The 22,756-nt window shown below is 37.8% G+C and overlaps 1 long non-coding RNA gene across 3 annotated transcripts in view; it reads left to right on the top strand.

The window, feature by feature from the left end:
* Window positions 1-22,756, top strand: part of LOC141421639 (uncharacterized) — a 123,565-nt gene that overhangs the window by 19,684 nt on the left and 81,125 nt on the right. For 2 of the 3 annotated variants that reach the window (XR_012446281.1, XR_012446280.1), the window contains one exon: window positions 7,127-10,004. The exons of the other annotated variant lie outside the window; for it this stretch is intronic. This is a non-coding gene — a long non-coding RNA (uncharacterized lncRNA). Of the gene's footprint in view, window positions 1-7,126; window positions 10,005-22,756 lie in introns of those variants that run through there. 3 annotated transcript variants of the gene reach the window in all.

Here is a 22,756-nt window from a genome sequence, read left to right as displayed (position 1 = left end):
ATACACTGAGGACGAAGTGACAGCTCACAGTGTGAAAAATAACTTCATAGAGGCCTTCTCACTACCTCATTTTGAAAAAATTCAGAAGATGCTGAGGAATTTTGTTTCATAGTCTGTTAAATAAATATTTTATAATATGATACGATTATAAAAATGGGAGCGTTAAGGGTGAAAGGAGAGCATATTATGGGATGGACATTATTGAAGTAATATATCTCTATCTCTTTATCTGGTACTGAACTGTTAAAAAGGGGGATGGAGGGAAGGGAGTCAAGAAAAAGTAATAGAGGAGATGAATTTGATCAAAGTACATTATATGCATGTGTGGAAATATCACAATGAAACTCCTTTGTACAATTAATATTATGCTAATAAATAGATGCCAGTGTCATAGGGAAAGTTTTCATAATCAGTGATAAGTACCCTATTATGAATTACAAAAAAAAGTTTTAAAGTGTATCATCATTATTCACATGACCCATAGTTTGCTGGTACTTGTAGACACACTTAAGTCAAACAGATAATATCAGAGCTGTCTAATTTCTATTGCTGCTCTTTGTTTGTTTTTTGTGAGACAGAGAGTCTCTCTCTGTTGCCCATGCTGTTCCTGAACTCCTGGCTCAAGCAATCCTCCTGCTTTATCTTCCTGAGTAGCTGGGACTTCAATTGTGCATCTCCATGCCAAGATATTGTTGTTTTAAAAACTCTCGTACATTGCTGGTTTGAAGATAAAATGGTACAATCTTTGGAAAATCTTGCCAGTTTATCACAAAGTTTATTATATTCCTACCATTTGAGTCAACCATTCCATGTCTAGGTATTTACCCAAGAGAAATGAAAATATTTGTCGAAGATTTTACAGGGCCTTCCCCAGCAGTTTTATTTGTAAAATACTAAAGCTGGAAATAACCTAAATGTACATTAAAAGGAAAATAAATAAATGCATCATGTTTATTCATAAAATGGGACATTATACAGCAATAAAAAGGAATGAAACTTTATTACATATTAGTATGTGAAACTCAAAATAATTTTATTAAGTGAAAGAAGCCAGACAGAAAAGAGTAACCCTGAATGATTCTATTTATATAAAATTCTAGAAGATACAAATTAATTTAGAGTAGCAGGGAGCAGATCAGTGACTGCCTGATGATGGAGGGAAGGCAGGAAAGGATGGAAATGGGGGTACACAGATGGACCGGCAAACTTGTAGAGGTGATGCATATTGTTAGTGGTACCTTTCTGTTGGTGTATACAAACCTTAATGTATATCACTTTAAATATGTGCAGTCTATTGTATGTCAAGAATACCTCAATAAAGATCTTGAAGATGTCCAGACAGACAGTAATACTAAACCTAATTGGATGACACAGATACAGGATGAACTCAGGGCTGGAGGCTCTGAGTGGATAGAAAGTGGAATGTTGAGTCCAGGTTGACTTTGTGAGCTGTGAGGGATTGCTCCTGCCTGTTCTCAGGGAGTCGACTCAACCTACTGTGATTTAACTCTTTGTATTCTAGTGAATTTGGTTTATTTATATTATAAGTATGTCTTGGAGTAGTATATTCATAGAAATAAGAGAGAAGAGGTCTTCATAGGTCATTTATATGAACTTTCTGCCCAGTTAATGAATTTCTATGCTGGAATCTCAAGAAATGCACATACCACCACTTGTAATTGAATCCAGGGACAAAGGCACCATGATGAAACACAGAAGATACTTTATTGCTGAACAATTCTATCTTACAGAAAACTCAAGGTTTTGTCCTAGATATGACAGCTGTCATCAGCTCTAATACACAGAATGGGCAGACAGGTGAAGCAGCAAGAGGATCATCTGGTGCAAAGGCAAGACACAGGTTTACTTCAGAGGTGCTGTGAGGAGCTCTGCTGGCCACTCCCAGTGACACATAAGCAGTAATTGGGGAAAATTGTGTGCAATGTATATACAAAAAATTAAAGCTGTTAGAAATTATCCTTAAGACAGAGAATTTCTTCAAGAAATAGAAACATTCATTGCATACGAGTACTAAATCATGGTAAGAACAGTGAGTCTTAAGTCACAATGAGACATAATCCACACTCTTCCCCCTAGAGCTCAGTGTGACGGATGGCAGATTCACTGCATGTGTGTGTAGCCAAGAAGACAGGACTGGTTCCTCACAGGAACCAGTGAAGGGTTATGGCAGTGCAGGTCACAGCACTTCTCCTTCCATCTGTCACTCCAGACAAGTGCAGTTAAGAAGCTGAGGGATCCCTCTGTCCACCTAGCTCCCACTTTGTGAGGCAGGGACTCCATACTTCATGAGCCATGGGTGCATATCATCACCCACATTATTCCAGAGGAAGGGATTCCATGCCAGGAGAGGTAAGCTGGGAAAACTATAGGTGACCATGCCTTGCTTGTAAAGAAGTGGTGTTATTCTGAGAGAAGGGAACTACTGTCCCCCTACTCCCAGACCTAAAGTATCTCAGAGATGTTGCCAGGGAGAGATACAGGGCTTCATAGTAGAGAGTTCTGAAGCTTTCTCCAAAATAGTTGACTTTATTTATAAGAGATCTTGGTGAAGTTCTAGTCTAACTTGCAAACAATGGAGATGGAGGTGATAGTTACTAGAAAGAGGCTGGTAGCTCTACAACATCAGTAAGTTAAAGCTAACCACATGCTAGCCACTTCTGAGAGTAGATCCAAAAACGCTGAGCAACTAATATGAGTCCTCATGGTTCTAAGCATGCCTTAAACACTAGCCTCAGAACAACCTAGTATGGCTGAGATGACATGCATGCTATAATGCCAGCTTTATCTCTTAACTCCAGTCTGGTGTCTTCAATCATATGCAGGGGCACAAACTCAATAACAACACCCCAGTATCAATATCAAAAGCTTCAATTTGTTTGACATTTGGTATTAGTCAAAAAAGTGGCTGATGAACCAGGCATGATGACTCATGCTTGCATTCTCAGCACATGGGAGGCAGAGGCAAGAGGACTGTGTGCTTGCCGAGTGCCAGTGGCTCATGTCTGTAATCCCAGCTACTCGGTAGGCAGAGATCAGGAGGATCTGGCTCAATGCCAGCCCAGGCAAATAGTTTGTGAGGCCCTATCTCGAAAAAACCATCACAAAAAAGGCTTGCGGAGTAGCTCAAGGTAGACCCTGAGTTCAAACACCAACACCAAAAAAAAAAAAAAAAAAAAAAAAACCCAATCCACTAAAGAGGGCCAAATTTAATTGGGTAAGACTGTGGAGAAACATATTGAAAAGAAGAATAAGACAGCAGTTAGTGGAGGATAATAGCTGAGTGTGATTTCAATGGGGCCAGACAGGTTAGCTGAGGAATATGGCAAACATAGAGTTAAAAACAGCTTTCCCCAAACTACTCTCATCCCAGGGTGACAGGAAAAACAAAAGTGACATAAAATGTAAAATGATTTCATCAATACTAAGATTGCTTGTTTATGGATTAAGCAATGTAATCAAAAGACAGAGCTTGCCCCACTGGATAAAAGTTAATATCTTACTGGATGCTCTCTATGGGTGACATATTTTAGATTCAAATATACAAATAGGTTGAAATTACAAAGTTGAAAAAAATATGTGGTGTGTACAACACCCATAAGAAAGTTGGAATGGCTACAAAAATATCAGGCAAGATAGACTTCAAAAATGTTGCTAGAGATAAAATAAGAAATTTTATCATTTTTTGAGTGGGAAGCAAGAAAGAAGTTTATTGAAGTAAAGGAAGACAGAGCACCCAACACAGGTGGGACTCAGAAAGACTAATCTGAAGAAACTTTAACTAGATGAAAGTAATCAACCAATTAGGAAGATAATAAAATTATAAATGTATATGCACATATCAACAAAGCCCTAAAATACACAAAAAAACTAACAAAATTGGAGAGGAGAAATAGACAATTCACAAATAACAGTCAGACTTCAATACTTCAATTGCAATACAGGAGAGGACAAACAGGGAAATGATCGACAAGTAAGGACATGGTTTGAGCAACACTAGCAACAACTTGTCTCTTGGGACATGTACAGAACAACCCAGTCAACAGCAGCAAAATACAGATTGTTTTGCAAGTGAGCATGGAACATTCCTCAAGACAGACTGAGTTTAATCATTCTGTAAGGATTGCAATCATATTAAGTATTCTATTCTATCAGAATATAATATTGGAAATCACAACAAAAATTTATAAATTGACTCGTGTGAAAATTAAATAAAACACTCGTAAACAACCAGTGTGTCAAGGATGAAATCACAAGACATTGGAAAATACTGTGAGATGAATGAAAATTAATAGTTGACATACAAAAGTTTCTGAGGTGCAGCCAGCACAGTGCCTATAGGAAAATTTATAGATGTTAAGGCCTGTATTAAAGGATGGAGAGATACTTCAAATGAACAGCCTAATTTTCAACTTTCAGAAAGGGAAAAATAAAGCAAACTAACATAGAGTGAGCAGAAGGAAGTAAAAAATGTTGGGTAGAATTGGAATGTCCAAAATAGAAATTAGAATATAGACCAGCTATGAAATCAAAGATTTTTTTTTGGTAAAGTTAAACAAAACTTTGGAAATCCTGACAAAGAAAGATATTAAACTTGGGCATGGAAAAGGGGACATTATGATGGATATTAACAGCGAACATGACCTTAGTTTGAATTGTGTATGTTAAAGAAACATATTGAGCCAGATGTGATGGCTCATGCCTGCAATTCCAGGTGCTTGGGAGGCAGAGATTGGTAGGATAGCAGTTTGAGGTCAGCCTGAGGAAAACATTAATGACACTCTGACTCAACCAGTAAAGTTGGGTATGGTGGTAACTATCTGTCATCCCAGCTATGCAGAAGGCATAAATCAGAGGCATGTGGTCCAGGCTGATCCAGCCATACACGTGAAACTCTATTAAAAAATAAGCAAAACAAAAAGGGCTAGAGGCTTGGCTCAAGTGGTACAGCATCTGCCCTAGCAAGTACAAAATCCTCAGTCCAAATTCCAGTGGCTCCAAAACAATTGTCCTAACCCTGGTGAAAATGACCTCGTTTGAAAATAAGACCTAGGTCTTTGCTGTAATTAAGTTAAGATGAAGTTATTAGAGTGGGCCTAATCCAATATGGCTAGTATAAATACAAGAAGTGGAAAATACCATGTGAAGATAAGCACGTGGGAAAATACAATGTGACTGCAGAGACAGAGTCTTTAGGGATGCAGTTTCATGTAAGGAAGACTGTGGATCAATGATCATCACCAGATGGTACAAAGAGGCAAGGAAGTACACTACCCAGTCTCAGAGGGAGCTTGACCCTGCTGACACCTTCTTTTAAAACTTCAGCTGCTGCAGCTGGAGCTGTAGTTTAGTGGTAGAGCACTTGCCTAGAATATGTGAGGCCTTGTGTTCAATCTCCAGCAGTAGAAAAAAAAAAGATTTAGGTCCAGTCTACTGCTCCAGGTCATTAGATTTGTGGCTCTTTGTCATACCAGCCTTAGGAAACTAGCACATAAGGAAATAATGCGAATTGTCATATGCCAGATTCCTGACACAGGAAAGTGAAAATTTGAGTACACTCATTACAAGTACAAAGATAGAGTTAGTGACTTCAAAACATCCCTTGAAAAGAAGATAATTCTAACTGAGCTTCACTGGGGAATTCTACCAAACATTTCAAAATGAATTAATCCCAATTCTTCATAAATTCTTCTAAAAATAGTAGTGAAGAGAATGCTTACAAATGCATCCTAGGAGGCTGGTATTACCCCGATTTTTTTTTAAAGCAGTTATCACCAAAAAAGAAACTACACAACAGTATCTCCTATAAATAGACTCAAAATTCCTTAACAAAATCCAAGAAAATTTTATCCAGCAACATCTAAAAAGATTTTGACTAAATGGGACTTATTCCAGGAATACAAGGCTGAGTTAGCATCTAAAATTCATTCAATGTCACATAGCATGTTGACAGAACAAAGGACACTATGATCACCTCAGTAGATGCAGAGAAAGCACTTGACAAAATCCAGTAACTTTTTTTTTATTGTTGTGCTTGGGTGGGGGTACATTGTGGCATTTATAAAAGTTCTTACAGTGTATCAAATATATCATACTTGAATTCACCCCCCTAATTCTGACTAGACTAACCCTGTTTGGTGAGTCTATGAGCAATCATGCTTACACTGTGAACTCCCATAAAAATCCCAAAGGAAATGTTTGGACATTCTGGAGAGGTGAATACGTGGAAGTTCTAGGAGAGTAGCAGGCTGGAAAACAGCAGGTATGAAGAACATACCACAGCCCAGGCATAGAAGGAGTCTTCCTCACCAAGTTAAAAGAATCCCATGATGAAATACATAGCTAACAACATACTTAATGGTGAAAGATTTGTGTACATCCCCCTACGTTCTGGAGCAATACAAGTATTCACCATCTCCACTTATGTTGTACTGGAAATTCTACACAGGGAAATTAGGCAAAGAAATAAAAAGAAAGGTATTAAGATTGGAATGGAAGAAGTCAAATTATCAATATTTTCAATGACATGACCTTGTCATTAAAGAATCACAAGGAATCCACTAAAAATTATTAGAATGAATGAATTTCAGAAGACTGCAGGGTACAAGATCAATGTATAAGTATCAGTTGTATTTCTATATTTTATCAATGAAACATTTAAAAATTAAATTAAGAAAACAATTTCATTCATAACAACATTAAAAACAAACTACTTAGGAATATGTTTAACAACAGATACACAGAACTTTTGTACTGAAAACCATTGTTGAAAAATTAAAGCCTGTGACTCTGGATATACTAAAAAATTAAATAGTATGATTTAAATGTGTAAATTTTATGCTAAATGAGTCATATCTCCATGAAAGTATTAGAGAAGACATTTATGTATATTCAAAAATTGATTACTCTAAAAATTTTTAGCAAAGTGATGTCATACATAAATAAGAGCACCATTAAACATTATATATTATTATACTGTATATATATTTAAAATATGTGCTGGGAAAATCTTTATTCAATTAGAAACTCATTGCAGAAAGCTTGGAAAATACAGGGTGCTTAAAATGAAGGTGATCCCCATAATTTCTTTTCTCTCTGCATCTTTCAGAATGAACATGGAGCCAAGATTACAGACATTATTCTAGCTCAATGAAGTTGGTGTTTGAATCAGTTCTTCTTACTACAGAAATGAATTTAAGGAAAAATGGAAAAAGATATTTGACACCGAGATTAAACTTCATATTACAGCTGTGTAGGCAATGCAAGAACTGATTAAAATAAAAAGCAAGAACCATTTTAACCAATCCTTGAAGAATACCTATAGTTATGACAATAATAAATAATAGCTGTTTACTGATAATGCATCACATCATAGGTCCTCTGTTGTAAACTTCACACATATTATCAAATTTAATTTATCTGAGCACTGTGAGATGGTTTATACATATTTTTATTATGCATACAAGTAAAGAAATGGTGAAGCCCTGCTGTAAGTCTCCTGACACTTGTGGGAGGCAAAGGATTTGAACCTAGAGTCTTTATAATGTACCAGAATAAAAACAGAATAGAAACAGCATGAAAGTATGTTTCAGAGTGGTGGCCCCAGCCACAGAGCAGGACGGACATGGAAGAAGGTGACTGGACACACTGGGAGAACAATCAGGAGGTGATGTGACACATCAATGACAGCTACCACTGCTTGCCACCCTGCCATCACTGCACACCTGCCTTGTGCAAAGCACATGCACCATTGCAGTGCTCCTCTCTACAGTCTAGCAGAGCTCATCTTCCATTTGCCAGAGGAGCACATAGAGGAGGGAGAGGGAGAGATTAATGCTGATTTAATATTTTCTGTCTACCATATTCCCGTACTGAACTCTAAGTAATGAAGCAGGATAAATGAGAAAAAATTAGCTTAGCTTTGATTACAGATATGCTGTCTGTAAGGTAGCAGCGGTTGTAGTTCAACCTTCTCTTCTCACTTTAAGCTCTTTTTCTAGGTGATAATGATTACAACATTATCAGTTACATAAAAGCAGGAGCAAAAGGAAAAGTTTCAAGTCAAATCAGCAAGAGTAGTTGAAAGGCTGGAAAACATCAAAAGGCAAGTGTGTTGTAGTCTGAGGTTTACTTACTGTTAATCCTTACAAAACACATTTGAGAGTGACTTCACATCAAGATTTAGTTGATGCAAACACAATTTCAGATATTGAAATTTGGACATGGTTCTGTGATTATGTGGCAAGGTCCAGTTACTTAAGTTTTACTTAAAAGTATTCACAACAGCCAAATGTGAAAAGTCTAATTTTTTTTCTGGAAAGTTTAGGATAGCCATGTAAGTCTTGTTAATTGTGCACAGATAAGAAACCAATTATAAAAATCAACACATAATTTAAGCATAAGCTGTAGCACATAACAGCACAATTTTTATGTACTTTAGAAAATTCAATGTCATTTTAATTGGTTGTTATAAAAATAGATTTTTCTGATTTTACTTTCCAACACAAGGCACATTTTGTATTGTATTATATTAGGTGGCCCCAATGAGATTAGTAATGATAAGTAATGAATAGGAATACAGGTATAATTAGTCACAGATTATGATATATGAGGATAAATAAATAGGGATCTTAATAAAAAAGACAACTTAGGAAAAATGGATTGTGTCATCAAATGTTTTACTTTATTTGGGGCTTATTTGTAGACCAGAAACCAAAGATTAGAATTATTTGTCATTATACCCAACTGTAGCTGTCTGTCTACATATCAATCTTCCTTCCTAACTTCACCGATTTAAAAAACATAAATGTTATTAAACTACTGGGATACACAGCATATGTACATCCGTTTTTAATTTTGATTTTTTTGAAGAAGACTGCAATATGCAACTCAAGACTCAGAATAGAATACCATTTGTGGAAATTAAAGTTCTGAGTAAAGTTCTGTTATTTCACATGTAATAACAGTGAGGAACAGTGTTGATTAACCTAAACAATTAATCTAATTTTTTAGACTATAACAATATGCATGATTTAAAAAGTAATGTTTACATGTGAGAAAGGCTCAAATTGCACATTATGCTGTGTTGGAAGGGGCATCTTTTGGAAAGACCATCTAATGAAAATTTTTAGTTTTCCATGGAACTCATGAGGTATGAAATTTGAAAGAAAATCTGTTACCGGCAGGTTATATACTGTTTGTCATAGTATCTGAAATTGTGTTTGCTTCAACTCAATCTGGATGTGAAGTCACTCTCAAGTGTGTTTTGTAAGGATATACAGTAAGTCAGACTCTGTATGTGGCATTTGAGATTGAGGGAGAGATGGGTTCCTGCCCTTGAGAAGCTAGTGGTGGTGCTGGGTAAAAGAGAAAACTCCATTAAAATTTCAGTGTTCTTAAAATCTTTAATAGGAAATTCTAAAATGTGAAAATACTTTATAGGATCCAGACAGCTTTTAATATTTATGCCAGCTGTGTGTTGCTCATGTACATTACAACATTTTTGGCACTTACTCATGTTTCAGATGATGATCATGCTTGACAAAGAAATAAAGTTTTGCTTCATTTAAGTCACTTTGGAAAAGCAGACAGCTAGAAAATAATATCATTCCCCTGGGATGGCAATGTTAAGTGATTGCTTACTCAAAAACCTACCCATTCCTGAACACCAGCTTTTAGTCTGAGATTCAAATTTGAAGTTCAGCAAAATTGCTAATAACTACACCTCAAGCCTTTGTTTCTCAGCAAATGCTTAATCCTTGAGTGCCAGTGTTCTGCTGAAAAATTGCAATGTCTGTGCAAAATTGTCTTTGTCTTTTGTAAAGAAAAGTAAAGTGAGTGGTGAAAACATTTCTGATGTTCTGTTTCATAGGCAAGTTCAAGCTTTTTGGGGGACAATATTCAAGAAGTAGTTCAAGGTGGGGAGATTCCAAGATCGCAGCTAGAGGGAGGAAGCAGAAAGTGTGCCTCTTATAGTGAAATCTTGGAGAGACACTGGAGACACAACTTGCAGGCAAAACAATGAAAACAGGCAAAACTTTGACCCCTCCACACCTCCAGCCAGTGCAGAGCATCTCCACTTCACATTAAACAGAGAAATCAGGAGGGCCCTCAGGCCGCCAGTCACCTGCGCCCAGACAGCTTGGGAAGACGCAGACAAGGTGAGCTTAGCGGTACCGCGATACTCCCACAGACAACCCTGGGCCAGAGCAGCATAGCCCCCTGGACAGACTGACTTCCACCCGGGGAAAAAAGAGAAACTGACTAATAAGCAATAAGAACAATAAAGACATGCAGGAAAGAGGGTGGGGCACACTGAGTGCCGAAGATTGGGGGAAGGGAAATCCTTCCAGGGACTGTAAATAAACAAGCCAGGCGGGCGGAGAGGCTCTGGCGGGAGCCGGGGCACGCGCCCAGCAACCAGGAGTGGGAAAGCTTGTGAGAATGGCGGAGGGAGGAAAACTCCACAGGAGAGGAGGGAAGACCCACTTCCCACGTGAGCTGTAAACAAACATGGTGGCTGGCAGGAGCAGCAGCATCACCCAGTAATCAGAAGTGGGAAAGCTTGTAAAAGTGGCGGTGGGAGGAAAACTCCACAGGAGAGGGGGGAAGACCCACTTTCCCACATGAACTGTAAACAAACATGCAAGCCTGAGAAAGCAGATGCAGTGTCACCTCCCCCAGTGTGCTTGGAAAGGGGAAAGCTTGTAGCAGAGGCTTGTGCACAGGAGAACTCTGAGTAAACAAAGCCTGCAGGGCCAGGTGAGTGCTAAGCTCATCCCTGAGATCTGCATAAATAATGCCTCCAGCAACAGCAGGCTAACAGCAGTGGGCAGGCAAGCCACAGCTGCAGATACCACTCAGTGAACTGTCTTCAGACTCTTTTTTTTTTCCTCTCTCCCTACCTTTGATGACAAAACAACCAAACTACACCTGCATGCTGAAAAACTTACTGAAACTGTATTGCATTTGAACTTGGGACACTTTGTGGGTTTTTTTGTTTTTTGTTTTTTATTTTTATTTTTTTTTTTGTGCAGTTTTGTTCTACTTTATGCATCCCCTTTGATGAGACAACTGTGGTTCCTTTAATTCCTTTAATTCACTTTTCAACAACAAAAGTAAAGACAAAAAACATGCAAACATCTGGAAAATAAATAACTCATTACCTAATGAACAATGAGTCATTGATGAAATAAAAGAGGAAATTAAAAAGTTCCTGGAAGTCAATGAAAATGAAAACACAACCTACTGGAACCTATGGGACACAGCTAAGGCAGTCCTGAGAGGAAAGTTTATAGCCATGAGTGCATATATTAAAAAGACTGAAAGATTCCCAAATCAATAACCTAATGATACATCTCAAACTCCTAGAAAAACAAGAACAAGCAAATCCCAAAACAAATAGAAGGAGAGAAATAATAAAAATAAGAGCTAAAATCAATGAAACAGAAACCAAAAAAACCATACAAAGAATTAATGAAACAAAAAGTTGGTTCTTTGAAAAAATAAACAAGATCGATAGACACCTGTCAAACCTGACTAAAATGAGGAGAAAAAAAACCCAAATTGGTAGAATCAGGAATGCAAAAGGGGAGATAACAACAAATACCATGGAAGTCCAGGAAATCATCAGAGACTACTTCGAGAAAAAATATTCAAATAAATTGGAAAATCTTAAAGAAATGGACAGATTTCTAGATACATATGATCATCCAAAACTGAACCAAGAGGAAATTAATCACCTGAATAGATCTATAACACAAAATGAAATTGAAGTAGCAATCAAGAGTCTCCCCAAAAAGAAAAGCCCAGGACCTGATGGATTCGCTGCTGAATTCTATCAGACCTTTAAAGAAGAACTGATACCAACCCTCCTTAAACTGTTCCATGAAATAGAAAGGGAAGGAAAACTGCCAAACACATTTTATGAAGCCAGGATTACACTTATCCCAAAACCAGGCAAAGACACCTCCAAAAAGGAGAACTATAGGCCAATCTCCTTAATGAACATTGATGCAAAAATCCTCAACAAAATAATGGCAAACCGAATTAAAAAACACATCAAAAAGATTATTCACCATGACCAAGTAGGCTTCATGCCAGGGATGCAGGGGTGGTTCAACATATGAAAATCAATAAACGTAATAAACCACATTAACAGAAGCAAAGACAAATAGATGCAGAAAAAGCCTTTGATAAGATCCAACACCATTTCATGATAAAAGCTCTAAGAAAACTAGGAATAGAAGGAAAGTACCTCAACATTATAAAAGCTATATATGACAAACCTACAGCCAGCATTATACTTAATGGAGAAAAACTGAAACCATTCCCTCTAAAATCAGGAACCAGACAAGGATGCCCACTATCTCCACTCTTATTCAACATAGTACTGGAATTCCTAGCCAGAGAAATTAGACAAGAAGAAGGAATAAAAGGAATACAAATAGGTAAAGAAACTGTCAAAATATCCCTATTTGCAGACAACATGATCCTATACCTTAAAGACCCAAAAAACTCTACTCAGAAGCTTCTAGACATCATCAATAGCTACAGCAAGGTAGCAGGATATAAAATCAACATAGAAAAATCATTAGCATTTCTATACACTAACAATGAGCAAACTGAAAAAGAATGTATGAAAACAATTCCATTTACAATAGCCTCAAAAAAAAATCAAATACCTAGATATAAACCTAACAAAAGATGTGAAAGACCTCTACAAGGAAAACTATAAACTTCTGAAGAAAGAGATTGAGGAAGATTATAGAAAGTGGAGAGATCTCCCATGCTCATGGATTGGTAGAATCAACATAGTAAAAATGTCGATACTCCCAAAAGTAATCTACATGTTTAATGCAATTCCCATCAAAATTCCAATGACATTCATTAAAGAGATTGAAAAATCTACTGTTAAATTTATATGGAAACACAAGAGGTCACGAATAGCCAAGGCAATACTCAGTCAAAAGAACAATGCTGGAGGCATCACGATACCTGACTTCAAACTATATTACAAAGCAATAACAATAAAAACAGCATGGTACTGGCACAAAAACAGACATGAAGACCAGTGGAACAGAATAGAGAACCCAGATATGAAGCCACACAAGTATAACCAAGTTGTCTTTGAGAAAGGAGCTAAAAATGTACAATGGAGAAATAGCAGCCTCTTCAACAAAAACTGCTGAGAAAACTGGTTAGCAGTCTGCAAAAAACTGAAAATAGATCCATGTATATCACCCTATACCAAGATTAACTCAAAATGGATCAAGGATCTTAATATCAGACCCCAAACTCTAAAGTTGATACAGGAAAGACTAGGAAATACTCTGGAGTTAGTAGGTGTAGGTAAGAAGTCTCTCAACGAAACCCCAGCAGCACAGTAACTAAGAGAGAGCATAGATAAATGGGACCTAATAAAACTAAAAAGCTTCTGTTCATCAAAAGAAATGGTCTCTAAACTGAAGAGAACACCCACAGAGTGGGAGAAAATATTTGCCAGCTATACATCCGAAAAAAGGACTGATAACCAGAGTAAATAGGGAACTTAAAAAACTAAATTCTCCCAAAACTAATGAACCAATAAAGAAATGGGCAAGTGAACGAAACAGAATTTTCTCAAAAGAAGAAATTCAAATGGCCAAAAAACACATGAAAAAATGCCCACCATCTCTAGGAATAAAGGAAATGCAAATTAAAACCACACTAAGATTCCACCTCACCCCTGCTAGAATGGCCATCATTAGCAACACCACTACCAACAGGTGTTGGTGATATGTTCTCCTCATATGTGGACATTAGATCAAGGGCAAACACAACAAGGGGACTGGACTTTGAGCACATGATAAAAGCGAGAGCACACAAGGGAGGGGAGAGGATAGGCAAGACACCTAAAAAATTAGCTAGGTTTTGTTGCCCTTAATGCAGAGAAACTAAAGCAGAGACCTTAAAAGCAACTGAGGCCAATAGGAAAAGGGGACCAGCAACTAGAGAAAAGGTTAGATCAAAAAGAATTAACCTAGAAGGTAACACACACGCACAGGAAATTAATGTGAGTCAACTCCCTGTTTGGCCATCCTTATCTCAACCAGGAAAAACACTTGTTCCTTCCTATTATTGCTTATATTCTCTCTTCAACAAAATTAGAGAAAAGGGCAAAATAGTTTCTGCTGGGTATTGTGGGGGTGGGGAGGAGAGGGAGGAGGTGGTGTGGGTGGTAATGGAGGGCATGGGGGCAGGAGGGATAAATGACCCAAGCCTTGTATGCACATATGAATAATAAAACAATAAAAAAAAAGAAGTAGCTCAAGAGGAAAGCCAGAAGTAAACAAACAGTAATTCAGATGGAATGGAAGAAACTGTGTCCCTCTACTGCCAAAAGGCAACTTCAGGAATTCTACAGACCACTTCCCTTGCAAAACAAGCACAGCTGTTAAAAAAAAAATTCAAGTTATAAAACCAAAGCCTCTATCTATTTTCCTAAGGGCAGTAGTCAGTAAATGGAGAAACACTCCAACAACTGCTAGACTGTGACATTTGATCACACCCATTCCTTTCCACCTGTTACTGGTGATAGTCTTAGAAGATGCTGGTTGAGAAGATCTCAGGCTCTTGACATTTTTCAAACAAAAAAACTGGACACAGAGACATAGATTGCAAAGTAGTACTAAAATTTTATCAAAAAAGAAAAGAAAGTTTGGGCAATGCAAAAATAAAAAAGAGCAATGTTCTGGCTAGATGGTATTGAAGCCCAGGTCTTTGTTCAAGGGGTAATTTGTAGGGTGCAATAGCAAATGAAAAAATCTGAGTGGTCTTTGCAGGAGGGAAAGAGTGATCTGTAGATTTGATTGACAAGGTGTTGTTATATAACATGAGGCATTCCATGTATGCACTTATGCTGATTCCCATGTTTTTAATTGTATACTTGAGATGTGACCAATATTCATAAGGCCATAAGTAGAGGGCTTTCCCTGAAAGGTCAGATTTCCCTTTACTGGGCATGAGCCATTTTCTGTTCTGAACTGGTTAAGAAACTCCCCTGTCTTTTGGGGGATTTTATAACTACAAAGGAATTTATAACTGCATCCCGGCCATAAAATGACCATAAGAGGAGATGTCCAAAGATGGTACTGGGTGGGAACAAAGAGGATTTCAGCATGGTGTGACCTTTTGCTGAAGAGGGTTGAGTTTCATGGGGTGTATTTTTTTTTCTGTTACTAGTCTCCCTCACAACTATCAGGTCAACAGGACAAAAGGCTTTTCCTGGCTATTGTATCCAGGAGCCTAGGGATCCCTCTCTCAAGAGCAGCATCAAGATTGGGGCTCCTTCCCTTACCAATTCCAACTCACAGAACAGAATCTGTACCCTGGGAGCAGAAAGGTGACAATGCTGTCACCAATCACCCTCCCCAGCTGCTCATGTGCAGAAGCAAGCTAAGAACAAAGGCAATGCCCTGCTCAGCATTCTTTTCCTAAAGATGAGTATCATTCAGAGGTAGTGGCTCTGTCCCCACATCTTAGCTCTCAAGTCCTGATGTAGTTGCTTTGCCCAAGGGCAGGGGAGGCTGTGATAACATAGAGCAGCAATGGGCTCCCAAACTAACAAACTGGCCTAAAAATATTGCTGTGGAGAAGACTGAATTTAATTTAATCACACTGAGGGACAATTTATCTCCATGGGAATTGTTGAAAATGTTAGAGCAATCTGTGGCAGTTAGTGGAGGACAAAAATTGTATGGTGTCACCATAGGCCACCAACTTAGCCCAGGGAGAGACAGTCAGACAGCCCTGATGGATGCAGTGTCTTTCCAAGGTGACTGCGAGCAACAGTAGGTGCTGCACTTGTGTTGGAGACAGAAATCACCACAACAGTCCTGCTAAGGTGCTAACCAAATAGTGAACTGTGGGGAGCAGATTATGAGAAGCCTATGAGACCTGGACATCAGCATAACTGTGCCCAGTGTTCTGCAGGCTGAGTTTGGCACAACCCCAGCTGCAGAACAGGGCGAGAATAAGATGCAGAGCAGGTGTTTTTCCTAAGATGTTTATGTAAAATAATCTATGGGCTGAGTTTGGCACAGCCCCAGTGGCAGAAGAGAACTAGAAGGTGAGATGCAGCTCAGCTGCTTTTCCTAAGTTGTTTAACACATGTTTCTCTTGATACAACGTCACACCCCTCCCTGAGAAACATTACTCCACCTCCTTGTTTACCACTGGGTATAAAAGACTCGCTGAAGGAGGACTTGAGGCTTTTGGATGAAAGGAGATTTTTTTTGGATGAAAGGAGTTTTTTTTGGATGAAGGGAGGTTTTTGGATGGGGGGTTTTTGGCTGAAGGGAAATTGCTGGAGGGAGGATTGCTGAAGGGAAAAGAATTGCCGGAGGAGAATTGCTAAAGGGGAACTGCTAAAGCTAAAGAGAACATGGAACAGCGCAAGTCTGAGCACTGAGGCTTTAAGAAAGCAAAAGAGGGAATACGGGACAGCAGAAGTCTGGAGGTAAAGTCTTTAAGAGAGACTATCCTAACGAACAGCTAAGAGAAAACATGGGATAGAGCCAGTCTAAGGAAAGAGACTAAAGAACAGAAAAGAATACTTTAGAAGCAAGGTTTCAAGGAAAAACTTTAGAAGCAAGGCTTTAAAGATTTGTAAAGGAGTAAGGCCTTAAAGAAAAGGTAGAGAAAAGAAGCAGAGTAAAGAGAACAGATTAATAGAGATAAGAAGCAATGAGGCTGTTGTGCATCTCCACCTGAGTGCCCAACACACCTGGCCCTAACTTTCTGTCTATCTATCCTGTGTCCTTTCTGCATCTCTCATTGCCCCCAGTTAGGCCCAGTTAGGTACAGTGGTAACAGGAGCGAGAAAAAACTCAGTCCAGTGAACAAAACGAATAGGCCAAGAAAAGCAACAAAAGCCACAAACCAGACAAAGACAGCACAAGAAAACTACAGAGCAGTATCTCTTACAAAAACAGACAAAAAAATCCTCAATAACACAATACAAAGACACACCAACAGCATATAAAAATATGTGTTGTAGCCAAGTGAGTTTTATTTTGGGAATGCAACATGGTTTAGCATCCAAAAATAAATGAATGTCCTGTAGTTTATCAGTTGAGGTATGACTTAATAACTCATTAAAGAATGTGATAAAAATGTCAGTCATTACAAATGGTATTCAGACACCTTCAGCTTTTAATAAACCTGCCTTAGTTTAGGGTACCCCAAAAGTAATAGGATTTTTGGTGCTGGTGGTTTTGAGTTTGTGAGTGATTCCAGAAAACAGAAGTGAGGTGACAGGGAGGTCAAAACACGAATACAGAGAGAACAACCAAAAGCTCCAGCACCATCATTCAACCAGGGCATTTGTTACAGCTGTGCCTGAGACCAGAAGTGGGTGGAGAAATGCAAACTGGGGTTCTAAGGGCATCTGCAGCAATCACTGACTCCATTCCAAACCAGAACCATCCTGCTGAGCTTGAGACGAGAAGGATTGGAGAAACGTAGCATTTGCTACCAATACAGTCCCTCTTGAGTAAAGCATCTATTGCAAGTTATAGCAATGCTTAGTGACTCTTCAATGTTTCCATGTGGGGTAAATTTCAGAAAGCTTGATTCAAATGTAAATTCCTTGGGGAAACTTGCAACCCACATAAATTTGCTTTCTGTAAGTTTCCTCATATTCACATTAAGACAATCTGGTAGCTGACTTAAGGTGGTTTGTTATAAGGAGCAAGTAGTTGTTACGTATGAAACTTTGGGAAAATGCCAGACTCAAGTTCAGCTTCCAGTAGGTGATATTCATCTGTACTGTCTGACTAGCTGCAGCTACCTGTGGTTGCATTTGTGTTAGACACAGCTCTACTGATGTACACTTTTACTTATTTTAAAGTAGATCAAGCTGGGGGTGTAGCTCATTGCTACCATGTGGACGTAGCAATGCCTAAGGCCCTGGAGTCAGTCCCCAGCACCCCAAACAATAGTAAATTAAAAAATAAAGTGATCAAATTTTTAAAGACCATTTTGAAGCATTCAGAAAATCAGAATGTGTTTACATTTTTTATGATCTCCCTCAACATTGTATATTTATTTGTCCATACCATAATTAGAAATTTACCCTCACTAGGTCCTTCCAGAATATTCAACAGAATTTAAAAATTTCTACATATGCTTATATTTTGAAAAGCAGTATGCATCAAATGCATTATTCAAAAGGCACCACCCAGTGCCTCTCCTTCCCTGTCCCCTTGTCCAGGTTCATCTTAACTCAGTGACCTTTACATTTTCTCAGGATTCCTGACATACTCTGCTTTCAGAAGGTTTTTATCTGAAGTTTTTGTTCAGACTTCATTAATTAAACTCAAATTTTTATGCAAATGATAACAGTATGTATATGAATTTTGACATTTCTCCTTTTCTGACTCACAACTCAAAATTTTATCTTAGTCTTTATTCACTATAGTTTTTTTTGCAAAGCAGGTGCTCTACTGCTTGAGCCACAACTCTAGTCCATTTTGCTCTGGTTATTTTGGAACTATTTTCCCAGACTGGCTTGGAACTGTGATCCTCTCTATATCAGCTTCCCAAGTAGCTGGGATTACAGGTGTGAGCCACCAGTACTCTGTTCAATATAGTTTTTATTAAGGTGTAATTGACCAGAAACTTGCCAGCCAGGCCCACTGTGGAATGTACTTGGAGAAATACGAGTGCCTGAGAAACACATGTTATGAGCATGAGAGACATTTCCAGTTTCCCAGGAAGCTACCTTGCATGCCCTGCCTGCCAGTCTGTACCCCCAACAGAGGAAACAGCCAACACTCAGGTTAGTGTTGTTGACTCCTGTGAGTGAGGCATGTGCTGTGTTCTCTCTGTGCAGGTTTCTTTGGCTCAGCAAATTTCTGGTTACTCCTCTATGCACATGTCTGCATCTACCAGCAATTCCTACCTTTCATTGTCAGTGTCTGCTGTGTGAATAGTTTAGATTGTTCCCTTTTTGTTTTCTTTTCTTGATGGGACTGGGGCTTGAACTCAGGGCTTCCTGCTTGTGAGGCATGTGCTCTACTCTTGAGACATGCTTCCAAGCCCCTTTTTGTTTTTCTTTTACAAAATCAACTTTAATGAGGCATAATTTTATACTATAAAGATCTCTTTTTAGTTCACATTCTGTAAATTTTGGCTATGTGTGCATAAGTGGTGTGAATATGTAGGGTGCATATATATGTGTTTCTCTGTGTATTTGTGGTGTGTGTGTAGTGGGTATGTCTTCTGTGTGTATATTTGTGGTGTGTATATGATTTTTGTGTGCATGTGTACAGTAAGTATATTTGTGTGCACATATTTGTGGTGTGTATATGAGCATTCCACATATTGTGTGTTGTGTTTGCATGGTCATGTGTATGACTGCATATGTGTATATGGTATATATGTATATATGCAGTGTGATGTGTGTGATGTGTATGCATGTGGCATGTGTGTTATACATATGTGTAGTACATATTTGTGTGTGGTGTGGGTAGTATGTGTGTCTGTGTGATGTATATGTGGTGTGTGTATAATGTGTGTGTGTTTAGTGTGCATGAGTGTGGTGTGCATGGGTGTATGATATGAGTGTATGTGTGTGATGTGTATGTGGATAACCAATGGGTGTGTCTGTGTATTTTTTCTGTTGTGTGGTATGTATGTGCATAGTGTGTGGTGTGTATGTGTATAGTATATATGTGTGATGCATGTGTGTGTAGTTAGTGTATGTATGTGTATATTTTGTGCATTGTGTGGTATGTATATGTGTAGTGTGTGTGGTGTGTGTGTGAGATCTACATAAAGAACAGTTCCCGCTCTCTAGAGAACCCCTTCATTTCTTGCCCTTCTACCCTCATGGGCAATTGCCGTTTTGAATTTTATTATTATAGATTTTGCTTTTTCTCAGATTCACCTCCTTGGAATCCTGCAGTGTCTTCTCTTTTAGTGGGTAGCTTCTTTTGTTCAACATATGTTTTAAGATTCATCCATGTGGTGGCATGCTAGTTTCTATTTGCTCCTAAGTGGTGTCTCATCGTATGGCTGTGGCACTCTGTTCACGGTGTATGTTTGGGTTGCTTCTGTTCTGAGACTGTTGTAAATAAGGCTGCTGAGAATATCTGTGGACAGATGTGGACAGAGGTATTTAGTTTTCTGGATAGCTAACATGGAATCATTCCTCCACAGGGTAGATGATAACATATTTATTGTATTTGTGTATAGAGAGTGTGGAGGAGCTAATTTCATGGATATAGAATGAGATTATTAAGTCAATCTTGACAAAGCTGAAAATTATAGGATGGAATAGTGTAGATACTTAGAGAAAATTCAGTGCACCTACAGGTGATGGAAGTGGCCATTTGTATCTGTGAACATAGTGATTTAGTTGACACAGAGGCTGAAACCCCCAAACCTGCTGTAGGTGCCCAAGGGGAGCATCCAGAATATAGCATATTGATCATGATTCTCAGTGTGCCTCTTGAGTACATGACTTACTTTCTTCTGTACAGTCTACGCACAAAACTTTGGAAGGGAATTTAACAACCTGGAAGAGCAAAAAGAGGAAGCAGTGTCTGGAAGTTTTATTGAAAGAACTGGGAAATTTACACAAAACTTTTTTGGTGTACATTTTCAGATACTTTAAGAACTATCAAATGGAAAAAATAATGAGCCAATTCTATATAGATATATAAACACCAATGAAGAGATGCTAGAATAGTAAAGGTTTTCAGTAAAGGTAAAGAGCATATCTTTATAGGAATATCAAAAAGGAAGACAAAGAGAAAGGAACAGAGAGAGCAAGGATGTCTGGGCTCTGTTCATGACTGATGGTGTTTGTACACCTCTCATTTTTGTGTCTGTGCAGATTCACCTTGGAAGAAGTTTCTTGTTAGCCTTGATATTTTTCTAAATTAACTAACAATCATGCGCCACTAATTCATTGTCCAATGTAATCATTCATTTCCCATGAGTTGTCATTCGATAGAAACAGTTCTGAGGGAAAGTGTGTTTTAATTTGTTAATTAGTTCTAGGAGGAGAGCTCAAGTTGGTAGAAGAGGACTGTGGGTCTACCTCGTTTGATAAAGAATTCACCTGAGTTTTAGGAAACTCTTTACCGTGGAGGATATGTAGCAGAAGACATATTAAGTGACTTCTCCAATGTCACAGAGTAGAAGTGCGCAGTGTCAATCTGGCCTCATGCTCTCGCCCTTCCTGGTATCTTGCTTTCCTAGTTGACAGTTGTTCAAGTCATCAGCAAAGTCATTTGTGAGTCATACATTGATCCTTGTTGTAAGTTATTCTGAATTTACTAAATTCTTCCAGGATTTATGTTGTTTACTAAGAGAAATTCAGACACATTCAGATAAACACAATTATGCATTTGTTTCTGTGGTACATTAGATGACTCCCTTGTGGCCTAAAACTGAAAGCCTTTATTCAGATTCTCAACTTCCCTTCACAGAAAGGCTGGTTGCCATGTATCACAGTTAGTAACCTTTGCCAAGAAGAATCAATTCTGATCATATTTTCTTCCCACAGTTAAAAATAAGTTTGTTTGGAAGTGTGTGTTTATTTGAACTTAAAATCTTTCTAGAAGAATTGGACTGTTATAAATGCAAATTGTACCTAAATAGGTGTTTTAGAATTGATGTCAAGAAAATTCAAGCCATTTAATTTAGGTTTAGTAAAGTTAGCCCTTCTTATTGGGAGATGTAATCCTATTGCATTGTTGGCTTTGATGGCCGTTCAAGGAGGATTGAAAGAATAATTAATTCTTTGTACTACATTCCACTGGAAGCACTATGAATTTTGTTTAGAAAGAATGTGTTCCCAAACTCTTTTCTAACTTATTTTCATCTTATCACTTGAATGCATGGCAGGCTGTAACAAAACTGCTTATATTTGAGCTTCTTTCTTTACCTTTTAAACAAATAAGTAAACTGCTAAGTGGATTTCATGTGGAAGTCACTTCTGTGACTGAAGGATCTTCTGAGTGTTTGACAGGGAAGAATTTGTCATTCACGAAGAGATAGAGAACAGTACTATTTTTTAAAAAAGTAATAATTTTTACTTTAATATTTTGGCTTATTTATTCTTTTGTATATTTTAATCTTTTGAAGTATAAAGAAATCCTAAATTAATTCAGCTTGGTGATATCATGTGTTCTGAGACCATCTTTTAAAAAATTTATTGGATCCTTAACTAAAACTCCAAAATACTAGCCTTTAAATATGCCAGTTATATTTTCCCTTAATGCTAATACTTTTACTTGGCATTCTTAGAAAAAATTCTACATATTTACAAATGACAAACTTCTTTAAAGTGCCTTTTAAGAATTGACATAGCATTTTCACAAAATATGAGAAATGTACAGAAATAGAAAATAGAAAAATTATATATATTATATCAGCATTATAAGAGGGCTTGTGCTGAAACTTCATTGTGTTAGTTTTCAATATTTTCCTATGCACATTTTATGCATAGTTGTAATAATATTGTACAGGCAAGACTGCTCAGCTGTGTTGTTTAACCTTGCATCCTCAGGATTGTTCTATGTAATTAAATAATTCTCAGGCTTGCAAATTATAAATAACTACATAATATTCTATCATATGGAAGTATCTTAATGTGTCTTAATGGTCTTCTATTTATGGACATTTTGTTGTTCCCAATGTTCACTGTTACAAATGATACTCTAATAAATATGTTTTGTGATACAGA

This window comes from Castor canadensis, chromosome 3 (assembly GCF_047511655.1).
Source record: "Castor canadensis chromosome 3, mCasCan1.hap1v2, whole genome shotgun sequence".
NCBI classification, from domain to species: domain Eukaryota; kingdom Metazoa; phylum Chordata; class Mammalia; order Rodentia; family Castoridae; genus Castor; species Castor canadensis.
Note: the sequence above shows the minus strand (reverse complement) of the source record. Positions and strands in the feature narration are given on the sequence as shown.